Genomic DNA, 20,069 nt, shown 5'->3' with positions numbered 1-20,069 from the left:
GTTGTCAATTCTGAATAAAACTGTCCTATTTGCTAACTCCTGCCCCCATACTGCCATGGCTACCAGAAGAGGAAAAAATTCCAGAAAGGCAATACTCCTCCCTTGCTGCAACCATAGTGCTGGCCACGCCTCTGCGCACCACATGCCGTCCCAAAAAATCCCAAAACCGTTTGCTCCTGCCGCATCTGAAAATATCTGTACCTGCCATACTGTCTCTTCTTCACAGAAAAACATGGATACCCCATTGAAATGTTTCAGGAATGTTTCCCACACCCTAACGTCTTCCCTAAGGCCCATTGAAACTCTTATTCTGTGATGTGATACATAGGCACGCTGGTCTAATTTAAGGCTTACCGAGTCTAACAACCTTATCATACACATAAACTACCGGGGGTAAAACTAGAAAAATAGGACACTCCATTCCCGATACAGAGCGGAAAACCGCCGCCATTTTGAAGGTCAGCACTCTAGCTTTGCATTGCTAGAGAGCTATTTATACACACCATGACCGCGGCGCGCAGCGGAAGGTAGGCAGAGTTGCTCTGTGCTTTACCTACGCTCTGCTAAAGCGGCTAGATACTGTTTGTTTGAATTTTTTAATGTAAACTGCTAACAATGAATTTGATGTACTGAATCTGAACTATTCAATGCACTTTGCACTTTTGTGATCCAGACGCTCGTTTTCACTTTTAACGAAAATCGTTTTTAGATAATTGTTCAGATTTCCTTTTTAAAAAAAGATACATAGGCACGCTGGTCTAATTTAAGGCTTACCGAGTCTAACAACCTTATCATACACATAAACTACCGGGGGTAAAACTAGAAAAATAGGACACTCCATTCCCAATACAGAGCGGAAAACTGCCGCCATTTTGAAGGTCAGCACTCTAGCTTTGCATTGCTAGAGAGCTATTTATACACACCATGACCGCGGCGCGCAGCGGGCGCGCCGCTGGCGTGCCAAAGGCGCTCCAAAGGCAAGCCCGTCTGCGCCCGTCCGCGCCAGACCGAGCCAAGAAACTATGCCCGAGACTCAACAGAGAAGGTAACTATTACCTATTCCAAAAAATAATTACTCCTCTTTAACATTAAATCTCATAAGCTGTGTATTAAAAGTACAGATCCTTATATTGGCAAATATAGATGCCCCTCGTGTGCATGGTTCTTCCAAATGCACACGGATTCTCAATTAACTAAGGACTCTGATAAACTCCCCATTTTCTTAGTTAACTGTCGCTCATTAGGAGCTCATATAATAGATATTCACCTTTTGGTTGAACAAATTAAACCTCTGGCCTTATTTCTGACAGAAACTTGGCTGGATGAAAGCTCTGCTCCAGATGTTGTGATGGCTCTCCCCACAGGCTATAAAATTAGCAGAATTGATAGACCTAATAGAGGGGGTGGTATTGCAGTCATCTATAGAGATACTTGTAAGATCAATACAGCACCCACTCTAATTAAAGACTGCAAGAGTATGTCTTTCTCTATCAACGTGAACCCTCATTACACTCTATCTGGTGTTCTGATTTACCGCCCACCAGGTCCCATGGGAGATTTTATGATCTCACTAGCAGAAAACATCTCTCAACTAATATATACTAAATCAAATTTCTTAGTGTTGGGAGATTTTAATCTACATGCGGAAAATATAGATAATGCTTCCACTAAGATGTTGATAGCAGAGATGAATGCATGTGATCTAATACAGCTTATTCAGGGACCGACCCATATTAAGGGACATACACTTGACCTGGTATTTTCTAACGTACCAGATATAAAATTCTATCCTCACGCCCGCTAGCATGGTCGGATCACTTCCTTCTAGAGTTGGAACTACACATCCCTCATTATAAGAACTTTCATACGTGGGCGCCTCCACACAGAAGGAAATGGCATAAATTAAAAGCCACAGAGCTCATTACCGCATTGGAGAAAAACAGACCAGAAAGTATAAATATAAACAATATAACAGACTTCTCGCACTCTGTCAAGAAATGGATAGAGGATAGCCTAGATGAGACCATACCTCTCTCCTCTACAAAAAACATTCATCGAAAGAAGTCGGCTCCATGGTTCAATGCAAGCCTACTTGAGAAGAAAAGAGAATGTAGGAAGCAAGAGAGGAAATGGAGATACACTCAAGATGACTCTGTGAAAAGGGACTACAAGAATATGATTCGAGAATATCAGTTAGAAATTAAAAAAACTCAGGCGACATACTATTCTGGCAAAATCGAAGCAGCAGCTAATTCACCAAAAGAGATATTCAATGCCCTAAAAGATCTTATTCACCCAAGGGAGGAATCAGAAATTAGGGACTTTCCACAACAACATGTAGAAGATCTGGCAAGCTTCTTTCTAAGTAAAATCCAGAACATCTATCTAGCCTTCCCCAACTCCCCTATCAAAGATCAGGGGATGATGAACCAGGAGGCTGGGGAGGAAATTTTCCTTACAAACTTCACTCCCATTAGTCTGGACAGAGTTATTAACTTATTAAGCTCAACGAAATCGGGCTCGCCGTTAGATCCTGCCCCCCCCAGATCCTATCCATGGGAACACCAGTTTTAGGTCCGATAATTACGAAACTGATTAACACCTCATTAATTTCTGGCATGGTACCTGATCACTGGAAACAGGCTATTGTCAAGCCGCTCTTAAAAAAAACTAATCTGGATCCTAAGACACTGAGTAACTATAGACCGATTTCATTGCTGCCTCTAATAGCCAAACTTGCGGAGAAGCATCTACATTCTCAGTTGTCTATGCTTCTGGAAGAAAATAAACTTATACATCCTACCCAGATGGGTTTTAGGCCTAAACATGGCACAGAAACCGCATTGATTGCCATTACAGAAGAAGCAAGGAAGAGGATGGATAAAGGCATTGAAACCGCGATCATCCTCCTGGACTTGAGTGCGGCATTCGATACAGTTGATTTAAATATCCTCAAAGACAGATTGCGGGGATGTGGAATTGCCGGAGTCGCACTAGAATGGATTCTTTCATTTATACATGGGAGGTCCTTTCAGGTACTCCATAGAGCATATATCTCCAGGAGCACTTTCAGTAGTTGTGGTGTTCCTCAGCTCTGAGTCCGTTACTTTTTAACATCTATATGCGGCCACTAGCAGGAATAGTTGAGCCATTTGGATTGAACCTGGTATCTTATGCAGACGATACGCAATTGGTCATCTCTTTCTCCAATTCCCACCCAGACATGGGCACGGCACTAGGACCCTGTCTGAAAGCAGTTGCAACTTGGATGTCTGAAAGTAAACTGAAACTCAACGACGATAAAACTGAGGTTATGTTTTTTGGTAATAAAATGCCCCTAGTCAATTCTAGCCTACTGAGAGGGGTGCCTACCCTCCCACCCCCTAAATGTCTCATTAAAAGCCTGGGCATATGGTTGGACCCTCTTCTCTCAATGGCCCAACATGCTAATAGAATAGCAGGAACTGCATTTGCCATGCTAAGGACCTTGAGGAAGGTTTTAACTATTCTACCGTTTTTTGCCAGAAGACTGGTTATTCAGGCACTGATAGGTTCTCGGATTGACTATGGCAATGCCTTATTTATAGGCTCACCGAGATATGTGATTCAAAGACTACAAAGGGTACAAAACGCAGCAGCACGGCTGCTGTTAAAAACTCCTAGACAACACTCGATACGGACAGGAATCGCTTCCCTACACTGGCTCCCTGTGGAGGAAAGGATTCAGTTTAAGGCCCTCTGTCACATTCATAGAGCCATATTTGACAATGGTCCTGAAATGCTGAAAACATTGGCACATGTCTATATTCCAGCCAGGCCACTTAGATCCTCCTCAGCTAACCTGGCCATAGTCCCAACAGTGAGGAAAGCAAGATGGGGAGGAAGATCACTAGCATATCAAGGTGCCTTGCTCTGGAACAATCTCCCTCTCAAGATGAGATCAGATCCTCAAGAGATGTCTTTTAGGAAGGATCTGAAGACTTGGCTATTTAAAATTTAAAACTCCTGTATGAACATAAACAGTATATCTCCGCCATGGCAATATAAGCGCTACGAGGCCTTTGGGCAGTTAGGCGCTATATAAACTATTGTAACATAACATAACATGTGGCATCACTGACATAGCCAACCCCAATCGCCTGCAAAAAGTCCTTCCCCCTCTGACTGCCCTACAAGCAAAGTTAAGGTACCCCAACAACTTCTTAGCTGTTCGCAAATCGATTTTCCGTGCCTTTTTCACTGTACCCAAAAAATCCAGTATGTCTTTCACTTTTTGTGCTGGTAGTCTGGCCGTCAGGGTAATAGAGTCTAACTCAATGCCCAGAAAGGTGAGAACCGACGAGGGGCCTTCAGTCTTTTCGGGTGCCAGAGGCACCCCCATCTGGTGCGCCATGTCCTGAAAACTTGTCAAAGCCTTCCCGCAATCCCCGGAATCCCTTTTCCCTACAAACAGGAAATCGTCCAAGTAACGGGTCACCACATAATGCCCACTGCTCTTGACAAAAACCCACTGCATGAAGGTGCTAAAAGCTTCGAAAAGGGTGCATGAAATCGCACAACCCATGGTCAGGACCCTGTCCACATAGATTGCTCCTTCAAACTGCATCGCCAGCAAATCAAAATTTCCTGGGTGTATTGGCAATAGCCTGAAAGCAGATTGTATATCGCATTTTGCCAGTTCTGCCCCATAGCCACAAGCCCTGACCAATTTTATAGCATCATCCACCGATGCATAAACTACTCTGGTGTCCTCTGCCGCAATGAAATCGTTAACAGATGTGCCCTCCGGCCATGACAGGTGATGGATCAACCTAAACTCACCCGGGGCCTTCTTCGGCACGACTCCCAGTGGGGAGATCATCAAATTCTGGCTCGGCCACTCATAAAACGGCCCGCAATTCTGCCCAATGACAGTTCCTTGTCCAGCTTTTTCTTTACCACCTGTGGTAGTTCCCTTGCAGACTGCAAATTGTCTGCCCAGCGCCTCCTCCGTGGGCCTTGGTAGCTGACCCTGAAACCCTCCTGAAAACCCTCTGCTAACTTAAACGCTGTTGCCCTATCCGGGTATCTGTGCAGCCATGGTAGGATGAAGTCTAAACTAACTGGCGTAGGCCCCCTTTGGAGCAGGAGCGCCCTGGGTCCCCCTGCCTTTTGTTGCTCTCCATTGTTCGGCTGGACTGGAAAGCGAAAAACATTGCGTGACAGGGTGATGGCCCCCGCATTTGGAGCAATCATGTTTAAATTTGCAAGGATGTCTGGAACAGAAACCCTTGTTGAAGTTCCAGCAAGCTCCTGTCGTGTTAGGTGTTGTTCTCTGCCCCACGCCTGCCCCTACTGGGGCGGGACGTGCCTGAAACGGCTTTCAAAAATGCTGATGTCCAATTATCCATATTAATTGGCACCCTCGGCCTACGGCCCAACTCCCACTCTGCCTCCTTAGAACCTTCTTTGGCTTGTATGTCCCTATGTAAGAGTTTAAAAACATCTACATACTCGTGTCTCCATATTCTGGCTTTTGTTTTTTCCCTTATGTGTGAGCCCAATGGCATAGCCAAACCAATATAGGGAAGCCTCTTCTTGTGATCTCCCCCTTCCTTCTCCTCTGTCCCTGACTTCTCTCCTGTTGACTTGTCCCCGCTCTCACCCTCGGTTGAAGCTCTGCCTTGTAGCTCTTTACTTTTCTCCCCGCCCTGTGTGTCTTTCGTTGGTAATGGGTCAAGTATAGAACCGTCACCCACCCCGACGGACCTACAGATCGGAGCGTCACCCCCCATTGCGCCATCCCCCCAAACCGACCACCATTGCCCTTTACCTCTTCCTTGTGTTCCCACAGGCCGCGAAACCTTCCGGGCCCCTCGGCCCCATGCTTGGTCTTGCCTTCTTTCATGTAGATCACCGCTGGTGTCCTGATCCTGAAAGATAGAAGCGGAAAGAGGGGTTGTGCCGCTCCTGCGTCCTCTTCCCCTCCCCCTCATGCTGTGCACCTCCGTCTCCGTAATCTCCCCCTCTTCCCATTCCTCCAGCTCCTCTTCGTAGTCAAGTTCCAGAACATCGTCTTCGACCACATCCATCCTTTTATCCACACTCCCACTCATCATCGTGTAGTTTGCTGAGATATCCTCCTGACCCTCATGGCGCCCACCATCTCTGTGATGACCCCGATCCTGCGGAGTAAAGAAGGCCGCCGAAGACACCTCTAACGCTTCCGACCAACGTGCAGGGGCCGTGTTGCGCCCCGTTGGCATCGCCTTCTTTCTACCAACCTCTTGTGTTGGCATTGACCTTCCGCGCCCAAAGTGGCCGTGTGCGCCGTGTGCGCCACTAACTCCCATTGCGCTGCCTAAACCATAGGCCGCATCAGCCTCCTGGCCCCTACCGCTCGGAACCCATACCCAGCTACCTTTGCCGACTTCTTGTGGCATGTTTCCTATATTCCCTGTGCTTTCTGCTGGCCTCTTTAGCTGCCGGCCTTGTGGCACGGCCATTTCCCGCTCCATGCACAATTGGGCCCACCTGTCCTCTGTTACTGCCACTATGCGGCGTTGCTTCCGGATCCTAGCCTCTAAATCCCATGCCTCGCCCACGTCTAGCCTGCCCGTCCTTGGGACACTCTGCCCTGAGCTTGTAAATAACTTGCCCCCCCCCCCCTGGCTTCCTTGGGTTGCCCCTTGCTGGCCTTACCCTTGACCTGCCCGCCTGTCTGTCTGGGACCCTTGCCTTTCTTTTTTGTGGTATTGTTGACCCCAGCCGGGTTGGCTCCGCCCCTGGGTAGCGACAGGTCCATGGGCGTCATCTCTATGATGGGGGCGGGGAGCTCTTGTACCACAGTTTCTTGCACGGGTGCCCCATCCCCCAAGTTCTGCTCCTGGAGTAACTCAATGCCCCCTGTCTGCTGATCTGGCGCTGTCCCGTCCTCTACAGGCCCTGGCTCGCTCGAGGGTCCCTCCCCGTCCCCTAATTGACTGGTGGGGGAGGATGCGCCTCGCACCCGTCCCACCGCTGCTTTTTTGGGCTTTTTGGCCCTTTCTGGGGATGTGCATGCGGCTACCACCGCCGCTACCCGGCCGGACGCTACACGCGTCGGCCGCACCATCCCCACCCAGGGCCTGTTCCAGAACCCCAGGCCTGAGGAGGTCAGCCCGGCCAGCTTCGCCGAGTATTCGAAGCGCGGCCTGTACCGCCTCCGCATCGTGGCTGGTTGCCATGGCGCCGGGGCGGGAGTTCCCTCTGCCCCTGCCTGTCCGCCCCCCCTACTGTGGGCCGAGAAAAGCCTGACAGGGAAATTCTGCGGAGTCCCTGTGTGTGCACAAACACGCCGCCGCTTATTCGTGGCTGGCACTCAGCCTCCCCTGGCCCTTGCCACTTTGTCAGCAATAGTTTCCTTTTGGATTGTTCTTGTATTCTATATCTTTTTTTAAAACATTTTTTAATTTTTTTATATATGCCCCCGCGGTCGGCGCGTTGCCTGGTCTGCACCGCCGCTATAAATGAATTAATTAGGCCCAGAAAAACCGGTGGGCGGGGCCCAGCACGCCGCTGTTCGAATCGAGTGTTGCCCCTAAAATGATGCAACGGATGTATATTTATATATATATATTTTTATTTTTTTATTTTTTTTATAATTTTCTGTCCCCCGCGGCCAGAGCGATGCCCAATCTGCGCCGCCGCTAAAATCAAATTAATTAGGCCTAGAGCCTCGAAGGCCAGCGAGCGGGGCTCACTTGTTGCCTCTAAACAAGTTGCCGTGAAGCCGCGGATGCGGCCCGGCAAAAGCACGTGTTCCCCCAGTGACGGCCGCTCAAAGGGAGAGCGCTGCCGCCCCCATAAAATATGGAAAAAACCCGCACAGGGAGTAACGCGCGCACGCTGCCCCCGAATACCGAATAAATGTCCCTCCCTTCCTCGCCTGCACGCACACTACCTGGATAATACGAAATTCCCCTGGGACCGGCCAAACTAACCGCGCGATGGGCCGCGCGCAAAGAGGCCAGTCCCTCCACCCCACACCCCTTTTATCCCCACCCAGTAGACCCACCCCCACTTACCTGTTGCCCAATCCTGACTCCCGCCGTCACTTCCTTCCCGAAAGAGCCCGCGGGAAGACTAGAGCGATGCTCCTGCTTCCGGCGGGCCCCTCCAAACTCCAACACATGCCTTTTTATTCCACCATCAGACACTCTCTGCCCTTTTATCTCACTCTTGCAGGTTCCTGCTTTCTCCTTATGTGACAGTTTTTCAGTCTTTCGCCTTCATGGGCTTACCCCTCTATTACAGGAAAATAAGTGCCCCTCCCCCAAAATAAGTGCCAGCAACCACTGGCTCAAATAAAGCACTGCTTATTTTTATTTATGCAAAAGCGGAAGACGAGAACACAGACCTTATATTGGACTCAGTCAGGTGAACTGTTGGAAAGTGGGTTACTGGCAGTGGTAACTATGAACCTACCACTGGCACTAAGGCCACTAACCAAATATAGGTTCAGTACAGGTCCCAATAAATCTGGCCCTTGCTCACCCCTTGGTAGCTATAACCGAGCAGGCAGGCCTAACTTAGGAGACAAGAGTGTAAAGCATTCAAAAACACCAATACAGTAAATAAGTGAGACACAACACACAATAAAAATCTCACACCAATCTATAAAAATAGGTTATATTTTTATGAGTAAATAGACCCCAAAACGACAATAATCCAATGTAGGGAACCAGGGATATGAATTTTAAAAGAATAAACACTTTCTAGCGCTTAGAAACACAAAGTGCCAACTTTACCAAAATTCTCCAAACTTCAGGAGGTGTTTTCTGAAGTCCTCCTTGCAGGTACAAAAGGTCCATAACACAAATCCAAGAGTCTGTAATCTCCGACTGGGTCCTTGGAAGGTTGGACCACAATGTCCACAATGCACCTGGCCAAATCCTTAAAAGTCCACTGGATGCACTCCAGGCTGGGAACTTTTGCTGGGGATGATGCAGGTGAAGCTCTGTTAACCTGTAGCTGCAGGGAGTCCACTACTGCGTCCTTCTTGAAGCAAGGCACTGTCCCCAGGGCTGTAGTACCAAATTGTGCAGCATCACAATTCACTTAGAAGTACAGGCCAGGGGTGCAGATCCAGATTCTAGCAGGGCAGTCCTTTTTTCTCTTGTAGTTTCAGGCAGCAGATCTGAGAGGCTATGCACCTCTCACATATTTATTCCCGGCTCCTGGGCATCAGGAAGGGGGGCGCCCAACCAATAGAATGCAGAGTGACGCCCAGATGCATGACCACTTCCTGCAAAGTGTGGCATATTCCTGCCCCAGAAAGCACAATTTTTCCAATTACTTTTCCGTGCTTTTCCTTGCTATTATTACCATGAAAATACAATATAGTAATGATAGCCTATGAAGGCCAGTATCTATAGTGGGGGGAAATGAAATGATCATTTTTTCCCTTACTTGGGTTTAAAACATCTTTTATAAGACCCCTGCTTATGGTTCCATGACCCCCCGCCCCTGGGATACCTAGGGGAGATCCTGGGGGGTACCTAATATGGGAAAATAAGGTAGATCATCACATTTAAAGTGCCCACAGCACCAAAGTCGAATTGGGACACCATTCCATGTAAATGCAGTCTGCAGAGTCAGGCTGCATTATAAAATGACAGAAAACCTCCAGCAGTGCCCACATGCAAAGGGCAGCAATTCTGCTGGGTCTCTACTTCCACGCCCTATTGTGTACAAGGGTCTTATAGGTAGTTGGCACTCCCTTGCCAAGTTGTTTACTAGGGACCTACAGGGGCTGTCATGCAAATGGTAGGAATGTAACTTTTAAAGACAGGCTGCAAGGCAGGTCTACATTTAAAAGGACAGGAAGCACACAGCAGTGCACACATGCAAGTACAGAAATGCGTCTGGGCCTCTAATCTCCATGCCCTATTATATAGGGGGTTATAGGCAGATTGTACACCCTTGCCCCATTATATACTAGGGACTTACAAGGTCTGTCAGGACAATCGAAAAGGGTACCCTAATACCTAGTGTACTCTACTACAAGTGTGTGTTTTAACATAGCACTGGCCTGGGTCTGGCTAACAGAGTCCAGGGCACAGTCAGAGTCAGTTATCATCAGCACCAGTCAGCAACAAAAAAATGGGGATGAACAGGGCAAAAAGATGACTTTGCAACATGGCCCCCTCCCAAACTAAAGGTGATGGGTCACTAACCTGCACCCAGGTAGTCCTCATCAGCTAAGTGGAAAAATCTGGAAAGTCCATCTGCATTGGCATGTGCAACCCCAGGTCTGTGTTCCACTGTGAAGTCCATCCCCTGTAGGGAAATGGACCATCTCAAAAGCTTGGGATTCTCCCCTCTCATCTGCATGAGCCACCTGAGAGGTCTGTGGTCAGTTTGAACATGAAAGTGAGTACCAAACAGATATGGTCTCAGCTTTTTCAGGGACCAGACCACAACAAAGGCCTACCTCTCAATGGCACTCCATTTTTGGTCTCTGGGGAGAAGTCGCCTGCTTATGAAGGCAACTGACTGATCAAGGCCCTCATCATTTACCTGTGCCAACACTGCCCCAATTCCTCGCTCTGAAACATCAGTCTGCACCACAAACTCCTTTGTGCAATCAGGGGCCAGCAACACTGGCGCTGAACACATGGCAGCCTTCAGAGTGTCAAAAGTCTTCTGACACTCTGGAGTCCAAATCACTTTCTTTGGCCTCTTCTTAGAGGTAGGTTCCGTCAGAGGAGCCACAATGGTCCCATAGTTCTGAACAAATCTTCTATAGTACCCAGTCAGACCAAGGAAGGCCCTGACTTGTGTCTGGGTTGTAGGAGCTGTCCAATCCAAAATGGTTTGGATCTTGGCCTGGAGAGGTTGTACATGGCCTCTACCTACAAGGTGACCCAGGTACACCACAGAACTCTGCCCTATCTGACACTTGCTGGCCTTAATAGTCAGACCTGCTTGCAGCATGGCCTGAAGCACTTCCCTCAAGTGGTTTAAGTGGTCCTCCCAAGTGGAACTATACACAGCTATATCATCCAGATATGCTGCACTGAACTGCTCCAACCCAGACAGGACCCTGGTCACCAAACTTTGGAAGGTGGCAGGGGCATTCTTTAAGCCAAAAGGCATTACTTTGAACTGGTAATGGCCCTCGGTGTGGAGAATGCTGACCTCTCCTTTGCTCCTTCAGTGAGGGCAATCAGCCAGTATCCTGAGGTCAAATCAAATGTACTCAGATACCTAGCAGCCCCTAACCTATCAATGAGCTCATCAGCTCTACGTATAGGGTGAGCATCAGTCTTTGTGACTGTATTCAGTGCTCTGTAGTCCACGCAGAACCTTACATCCTTCTTTCCCCCCTGAGGATTAGGTTTGGGCACCAGCACCACTGGACTGGCCCATGGACTGTCAGAGGGCTCAATTACCCCCAAATCCAGCATCTTCGCTACCTCAACCTTAATGCTGTCTCTTACATGGTCAGACAACCTGTACAGTTTATTTTTGACAGGTGGGCTGTCACCAGTGTCAATGTGGTGCACACACCAATCAGTGACACCTGGTGTCAAAGAGAACAGACCAGCAAACTGCCCCAGCACCTGCTTGCAGTCTCTGTGCTGTTGATCTGTCAATTTGTGAGAGAGTACCACTCCCTCCACTGACCCATCTTGCATAGCACTGGAGAGGAGGTCCGGCACTGGCTCGGTTTCCTCCTCTTCTCCCTCATCTGTGACCAATAACATGGTCCTGTCTGCCCTGTCATGGTAGGGTTTCAATCTATTGACATGCAGGACCCTATGAGGGTTTCTGGGGGTGTTAAGGTCTACCAGATAGGTAACCTCACCCTCCTTTTCAGTGATTGGATAGGGCCCAGTCCACTTGTCATTAAGGGCCCTTGGAGCTACAGACTCCAACACCCATACCAATTGTCCTGGAGTATACTCAGGCATTGCCGCCTTCTGATCATACCAGTGCTTCATGAGCTCTTGGCTAGCCTCCAATTTCCTGCTTGCCTTATACATGTACTCTGCCATGCGTGAGCGCAGGCCTAGCACATAATCAAGCACATTGTCCTTTGCTTCCTTGAGAGGCTTCTCCAAAGACTCTCTCAGCAGGCACAATGACCCCCACACAGGATGCCCAAATAACAACTCAAAGGGACTGAAACCAACCCCCTTTTGTGGGACCTCCCTGTAGGCAAACAGTAGGCATGGAAGGAGAACATCCCATCTCCTCCTGAGTTTGTGAGACAGCCCATTGATCATGCCTTTCAGGGTCTTATTAAACCTCTCCACCAGACCATTAGTCTGGGGATGATATGGGGTGGTGAACTTGTAGATAACACCACATTCATCACACCGATGCCACCAAAATGTTGGAAAGTGGATTACTGGCAGTGGTAACTATGAACCTACCACTGGCACTAAGGCCACTAACCAAATATAGGTTCAGTACATGTCCCAGTAAATCAGCCCCTTGCTCAACCCTTGGTAGCTACAACCGAGCAGGCAGGCCTAACTTAGGAGACAAGAGTGTAAAGCATTCAAAAACACCAATACAGTAAATAAGTTAGACACAACACACAATAAAAATCCCACACCAATTTATAAAAATAGGTTATATTTTTATGAGTAAATAGACACCAGAACGACAAAAATCCAATGTAGGGAACCGGAGATATGAATTTTAAAAGAATAAACACTTTCTAGGGCCTAGAAACACAAAGTGCCAACTTTACCAAAATTCTACAAACTTCAGGTGTTTCCTGAAGTCCTTCTTGCAGGTCCAAAAGGTCCAAAACACAAATCCAAGAGTCTGGAATCTCCGGGTGGGTCCTTGGAAGGTTGGACCACAATTCCCACAATGCACCTGGCCAAATCCTTAAAAGTCCACTGGATGCACTCCAGGCTGGGGACTTTTGCTGGGGATGATGCAGTTGAAGCTCTGTTAACCTGTAGCTGCAGGGAGTCCACTCCTGAGTCCTTCTTGAAGCAAGGCACCGTCCCCAGGGCTGTAGTACCAAATTGTGCTGCAGGCACAGTTCACTTAGAAGTGCAGGCCAAGGGTGCAGATCCAGATTCCAGCAGGGTCGTCCTTCTTTCTCTTGTAGTTTCAGGCAGCAGATCTGAGAGGCTATGCTCCTCTCACATATTTATTCCCAGCTCCTGGGCATCAGGAAGGGGGTGCCCAACCACTAGAATGCAGAGTGACGCCCAGATGCATGACCACTTCCTGCAAAGTGTGGCATATTCCTGCCCCAGAAAGCACCATTTTTCCAAAATCCATGATTTCTGAAACTAAGAGCTGACTAAACTATCGTCCAGTGTGGCTCCTTTCCATAGCTCTCCTCCTTCTAACATCTGCAAATTCCTTCATTAAGCCTAGTATCTGGCTGAGGGGTCCAGAAGGTGGGGGTTAGGTGATCTGGCATTCTCTCCTGTCTTGCTCTCTTTTGAGGCTGTATGTTTTATTACTCCTCCCACTGCTCATGCATTCCTGTGTAGCACCCGAGCTGCCCTTCACCAGATATGCTCTCCCCTGGACAGCCACTTATCACTTAATCAAGCAGCTCTGCTAATCCTGTTAGCACTGATCAATCAGAGTGAACAATCAGAAGGCTGGATTTTAACTTACAGAAAGAAATGCCTTATAACTTATTTTCTGTACAAGTTGTGATAAATTCACCAATGTCAAATTGCTGGATTTATCAAAACAAATCTTTTAAGTCCTTGAATTACTTTTCCGTGCTTTTCCTTGCTATTATTACCATGAAAATACAATATAGCAATGATAGCCTATGAAGGCCAGTATGAATAGTGGGGGGAAATGAAATGATCAATTTTTCCCTCACCTGGGTTTATAAAACATCTTTTATAAGACCCCTGCTTATGGTTACATGACCCCCGCCCCTGGGATACGTAGGGGAGATCCTGGGGGTACCTAATATGTGAAAATAAGGTAGATCATCACATTTAAAGTACCCACAGCACCAAAGTCGAATTGGGACTCCATTTCCATGTAATGCAGTCTGCAGAGGCTGCATTATAAAATGACAGAAAACCTCCAGCAGTGCCCACATGCAAAGGGAAGCAATTCTGCTGGGTCTCTAATTCCATGCCCTATTATGTACAAGGGTCTTATAGGTAGTTGGTACTCCTTTTCCACATTGTTTACTAGGGACCTACAGGGGCTGTCATGCAAATGGTAGGAATGTAACTTTTAAAGACAGGATGCAAGGTAGGTCTGCATTTAAAAGGACAGGAAGCACACAGCAGTGCACACATGCAAGTACAGAAATGCGGCTGGGCCTCTAATCTCCATGCCCTATTATATAGGGGCTTATAGGCAGATTGTACACCCTTGCCCCATTATATACTAGGGACTTACAGGGTCTGTCAGGACAACCGAAAAGGGTACCCTAAAACCTAGTGTACTCTACTACAAGTGTGTGTTTTAACATAGCACTGGCCTGGGTCTGGCTAACAGAGTCCAGGGCACAGTCAGAGTCAATTATCATCAGCACCAGTCAGCAACAAAAAAATGGGGATGCACAGGGCAAAAAGATGACTTTGCAACATGAACTAAAAATGATCTGGCTTTATAGCAGATCCTTACACCAAGTGAAACCAAGTACAAACTACCTGTGGGTACCATGTGCTATTTAGACGAAAGCACACACCTTACACAGCTTGCCCTGGAATTTGTACTGGAGTGTGTACCTCAAATACAAATCCCATGCTACACACCACTGGTTCAACTTTGTAACAGAGCACAATGTTGAGCATCAAGCAAAATAGGCTTCTAGTTGAGAGCTCCACCAATGTTGTCATCAGCACATGATCCTTTGTGCACTTAGTGCTGCACACTTTTTAATTCTTTGTGCAATGCAGTAAAGCAGTTTTTCATGAAGCAGAAGGATAGTAATTTGAAGGGGCAGCTTTATGAAGACTTTGCACCTGTGCAAATTGACACCAACTGGTGCAGAGTCTTGCTAAAGTACTTACTTTCCAGTGCAAAAGCTTTTTTGATGTGCTGCCCTAAAAATAAAAATAACACACTTTGTGCATTGTATTTCTTTGCGTTACTTTGCGTAAGGGGGCATTGTATGGGTGGCTCATGGGTGTTTTCACACTACGACCCATTGTTTTTGGTGCAAAGCCCTATCTAGTTAAATCGGAAGGCAGGACTTTGTGCTAAAAAATAAAATAACACCTTCTTGAGGCAGGTATTGACAAAGAGAAATGTCTTCATTGTTCCTAGGTTTTCGCAAAATGCATGTGTGCTGCACTGTAGAGTACACATCCAATCTGTGAGAAAGTTTTAAAGTTGACCTAAGCATAGTGTTTAGTACTGGAAGGCACTCTTTCAGTACAAAACCTGTGCTAGACATCACCCACACACCTTAGTACTAAAGTTTAAAGGTGTCTGTGTGGCCTACGGAAGAAAGCAACAGTGATATAACTTTGCAGATATGGCTCTTTAGTGCTCTCTCCCCGTAGCACAATGTGTCACTCCCTCTTTGTCACTCAATGTCACTCATTCCCACTCACTCTAATGTGCTCATTTTCATTAATTTATTCACACTCACATTCAATTGCCCCACTTACTCTCACTGATTCTCACTTATTCTCACTCACAGTTAAACTCACTGTTGCTCATTCTCACCCACATTCTATAACACTCCCTCACTACCATTCCTACTCATCCATTCTCACGCACCTACTCTCATTCATTTGCAATATCTCTGACTCTCACTCATTCTGACTCATGCACACTCACTGACACCCACTCTCACTCATTCTCAGTCACTACCTATCAATCTCCCTCGCTTTCATTCACATACTTGCTCACAAACACAAAAACAGGCACACATGCTCACACATAGGTATGCTGTATGTCTTAGGCAAACACACTCTCACCATCAAGCACATGCCCAAAAAACATTTAAAAATATTTTTTACTTACCACAGTTGCCTGTGAAGGTCTTGTTCCAACTCCTAGTGGTCCAAATTTTATTACACTGATAGTGAACAATAGTCTATCATTCACAATCAGTGTAATAGAACATGAACAGAAAACAGAGTGCAGCCCTGCAAACAATAATGGTGCCCTGGCTCTGTAATTGATTTCGCTACCTCGGAGCCCAGGTATTACAAAGGCATTGCCACTGATCACAAGGAGCAAGCCTGGGGTTGCAGCGGTAACCCCAGGTGACTCTAAATGGCGTCCATACTCAAAGGTTTCTGTCTATGCTGGAATGAGCTTGAGCATGAGGTTATCCTCTGTTTGCACCTTTGGAGCTCCTGTGGCATGCTGTAGAGTACCAACCAAGTGCCACAGTTTCTAAACAAACCTGCCACTAGGTCCTCAAATGCTGCTAGAGACACTGTGTGGTCCATTAACCCAATACCAATTCCCAACAATGGGCCTGCTCTAATAATAACAACTTGTTTTCATATTTATTTAATTAATTTATTTGTAAAGTGATGGCTTGTGGCATGGCACCACTTTGTAACGCTTTCAAAGTCGGGTAAGCCTCTCATGTGGTGTCAGCTGATGGATTGTGACTGAAAGCTCTAGAAGCTTGTTATATGCTGAAGAGGAGACATATATTAATTGGGCCTAGTACTCTAGCTAGAGGAAAGAGTGGTCACTAAACTTCTAGCCAGTGGGCTAGACCTCTTTGGAGGGACTAGTTTCAGGGTTCTCCGAAGGACATTGAGTTTGGTTAATTTCTTAACTGTGGACTTAGTGAGTTCCAGAGATGCATGCATAGAGTTCTGAATGTATGCCCACTATCGGATTTTCGAATGAAGCTGTTAAACGATCAATTTTGCCTTGTTTCAGCTAATGGCCTGCCTTAGTGTGTAGAGTGAAGTTAGGTTTAGAAGGTATTTTCGGCCTATTCCTTCCTGGGATTAAAGACCATGTATAGTTGTTTGAACTTGATCCTCTGTGCCACCAGGACCCAGTGGAGACTTTTTAGGGCTGTTGTTAGTTTAAGGCAGGTTATGGCTACTTGAATTTCTATCCTTTGAAGTGTTTGTAGGACCTTTTTTGTATGCTTTTATGTAGACTATGGAGACTATGTTGCAGTAGTTAAGATGAGATAGCATCAGTGCCCTGGTGTGTTCAATGTGATGTATAATATTGGGGAAGCGGTGCAATCCCCCTAAACATGAGGTACTGTTTAGTGCTTTTGATAATATAACCATGAATTCCTCACTTCTAAGCACTGTAAATCACAACTGTTACTGATACTCAATTTATGATATATAATTTACGAGGTATGGGGTGGACTACTGGATCTCCTTTGCTGGGATTCAGATTTGTGGGCATCAGATAAACATATTTGTCAGCAGTAAGTGTTCAACCCACTAAGCCATTCTGCACACTACATAAATTCGCATCACAGCGTCACCTTTACATCAGTCCCATTGGAAGGCCAGTTCTGCATTAATCTACATCAGATGGCCGGCAATAGCAAGGACATGCCTCATGCAGTCGCACTATCATAAACGTCTCTGTCACAAAGTCCCTTTCCTGCAGCTTTCCTCGCTCACCAGCAAGCATTTCCTGGCTGATTAGAGCCTTAGACTCCTGTAATAAAAGAGGCAACAAGATTTGTGGAACACCTCTCCAAATGGGTGCTGGTGGCCTTGCCCTGGCACTCGCCTCGCTTAAGTTTGCCACTAAAAACAGACATTGGTAACGATGCATCAAGAACACTGACATAAGAGGTGCTTGGGCCCAGTGATGTAACTTTATGTGATATAAAAGGGATGCACTAAAGGGAGTACATCATTAGGGGCAGGACCTGTATGCAGGAGACAAGGTGACGAGGTCTGTGAAGGGGATCAGTGCAAGAAAATGCCATGGGTGGTGGAGTTACATGATGTACACCTTCTCTGCCACTGGCATCACAGACCGGACCTTCAGGTTGCTCAGAGGAACTTCTTTTGGTGCAAGATGACAAGAGCAGAATGTGGCGGGGCGGGCACTGTATGAGAACCGATGTTCTCTTTGCTTCGGCACTGCCAGTATGCACACTGTGTAGAGCGGACAGCAGATACCCGGCCAGCAGTTGGGGTGAGCTGAGAGTAGCTACGGCAAGCGAGTTGGGTCACCTGTAGTCGCGGCCCTCGTGCTCTGCAAGGTCTGTTAGCACTTTCCTGTGTCAGCGGATGAAGCGCAGGCGACGGCGGTGGGTGTGTGAGACGGGGAATGCTGAGCACAGAAAGGGGGCGGGGGGACCCCGCCAGCCCCGGCTCTAATGAAGATTACCTGCTGATGGCTTCCATAAATGCTTGGAGATTACTGGGCCGGCCTCTGGGACGCCGAGCGGCTGCAGGTGGAGCATAGCAATCACTTGGCGCCGCTCCTCTCCTTCGCGCCAGATTGAAAAGAACAAGGGGAAGTTTGCTTCCAAAGGATGATTAATGACTTGCCCACCGTTGCCAGCCCCCGCTTCCCTCCCTCGCCCGCTCGGGCTAATGATGACTAAATGGATTATTTTCCTCCTGGCGACGAAGAGTGGCCTGTGTTGTACCTGTGCGCCCTGAGACATTTCCTGCGCCACAAGGGACCTTGTAACTTTTAAGTTCACTTTCGAGTTCTGAGCTCCCTAGAAACGGGCTCCACTGATTTTGCACCGTATTTGAGCAGATTCCTGACTCCTGAGAGGTCCTTTGAGCCCAGAATTGATCTCCTGCGTTCTGAAGATGGCCCGTGGGCATTAGAATGCTTTACAACAGAACCAGACTGTTTACCCTTTTCTTTTTAGGTACTGGGAGATTAAGTGAACTTCCTGGAATCACAGGAGGTTGAGCCGAGGCCGGATTCGAACCTGATTCCCCAAACTCCAAGGTCGGCGACTCATGCTAACCAAAAGAGAAGTACACTCTCTCCTGTGGAATAATACGCCTCGTGTTTACCATGTTGTAGGGGCGTTCTTGTTCCTTCTGGACCAGAATGTTTCCCCAGCTGTGATTAGCCCATCCCTGTAGCCCGAGCTATCACCTCTCCTTAGCCAGAGGAGATCACTAGTGATGACGCAGAAACGAAGGTTTTACATTTATTAGCGCATAAACGTAGTGCCGCAATAATCAAGTGTGACTTTAACCGAACTAATAAAGATTGTACGGGGACAAATGTGCCCTCAGAGTAGTTCGCCAACATTTATAAGCGTGCTTTATATAACGTGATGTATTAGAATTGTACTAATCTGACATAACCGTAAACGTGTGCCATGATTTGCTTGTGTGAAATGTTTTAACTTAGCATAACTTTAGTGGAGGCTTCGGCCTAGTTGCCTTGTCTCACAGTTTAGATGCTCGTGTTTTTCTAATGTGCTAATAAAACGTGTATTCTTGCTTGAAGCTGTACTTTTCCAGTGAGATCGGTTCACATGCTTATCTTTAAGGTTTCGTGCCAGCCTGGCCTCTTCTTCTTTGCTCCAAGGTCAATCTGCAGGTGCAGACAATGGAAGCTCTGAAAGTGAGTTAATTGGTAAAATATGTTGCAACTTACGTTCCCGACTCCAAGGATAATGTATGCCTAGGTAGAAGCTTGTGAATTGTTGTTTTTGATTGGACAATTTGAAGCCAACCTATGAACCCTCCAATGGAAGACCCTACTGGATTTGAACTGTTGTTTATTTAAACCTGGTGCACAAGAAGAAAGCAGCCATTATAGGACATTACCCATCGGCCATTACCCGCCATTTGCAGGACATTGCAGCCATTATGGCCCATCTTGCCGACCTCGTCATTTTGCCATCTTCTACGATGCCAATTGATGTTCGACGCCATTTTGAATGAGACTTTGATGCTTTCTCTAATCGAGAGAAAGAGACTTTAAGTAATTCTCGCCCTAGAGACTTTAACTTCGATTTGCCCCTTTGCATAAAGTAGTAGTTTTGTCCTTTTATCTTGCCGCTGTGAGGCAATTGCCCCGTCCACCCTGCCCCTTTGCCCCGTCCCATGCTGATCGAAACCGGTACCTGTGAGACGAAGACTTCCTTGAATGCTGATTGAATTTGGTAAATATGAAAGGAAAATGTACAATTGCATTGTGTTTCTTTT

Source organism: Pleurodeles waltl, chromosome 6, assembly GCF_031143425.1.
Source record: "Pleurodeles waltl isolate 20211129_DDA chromosome 6, aPleWal1.hap1.20221129, whole genome shotgun sequence".
Classification (NCBI taxonomy): Eukaryota; Metazoa; Chordata; class Amphibia; order Caudata; family Salamandridae; genus Pleurodeles; species Pleurodeles waltl.
Note: the sequence above shows the minus strand (reverse complement) of the source record.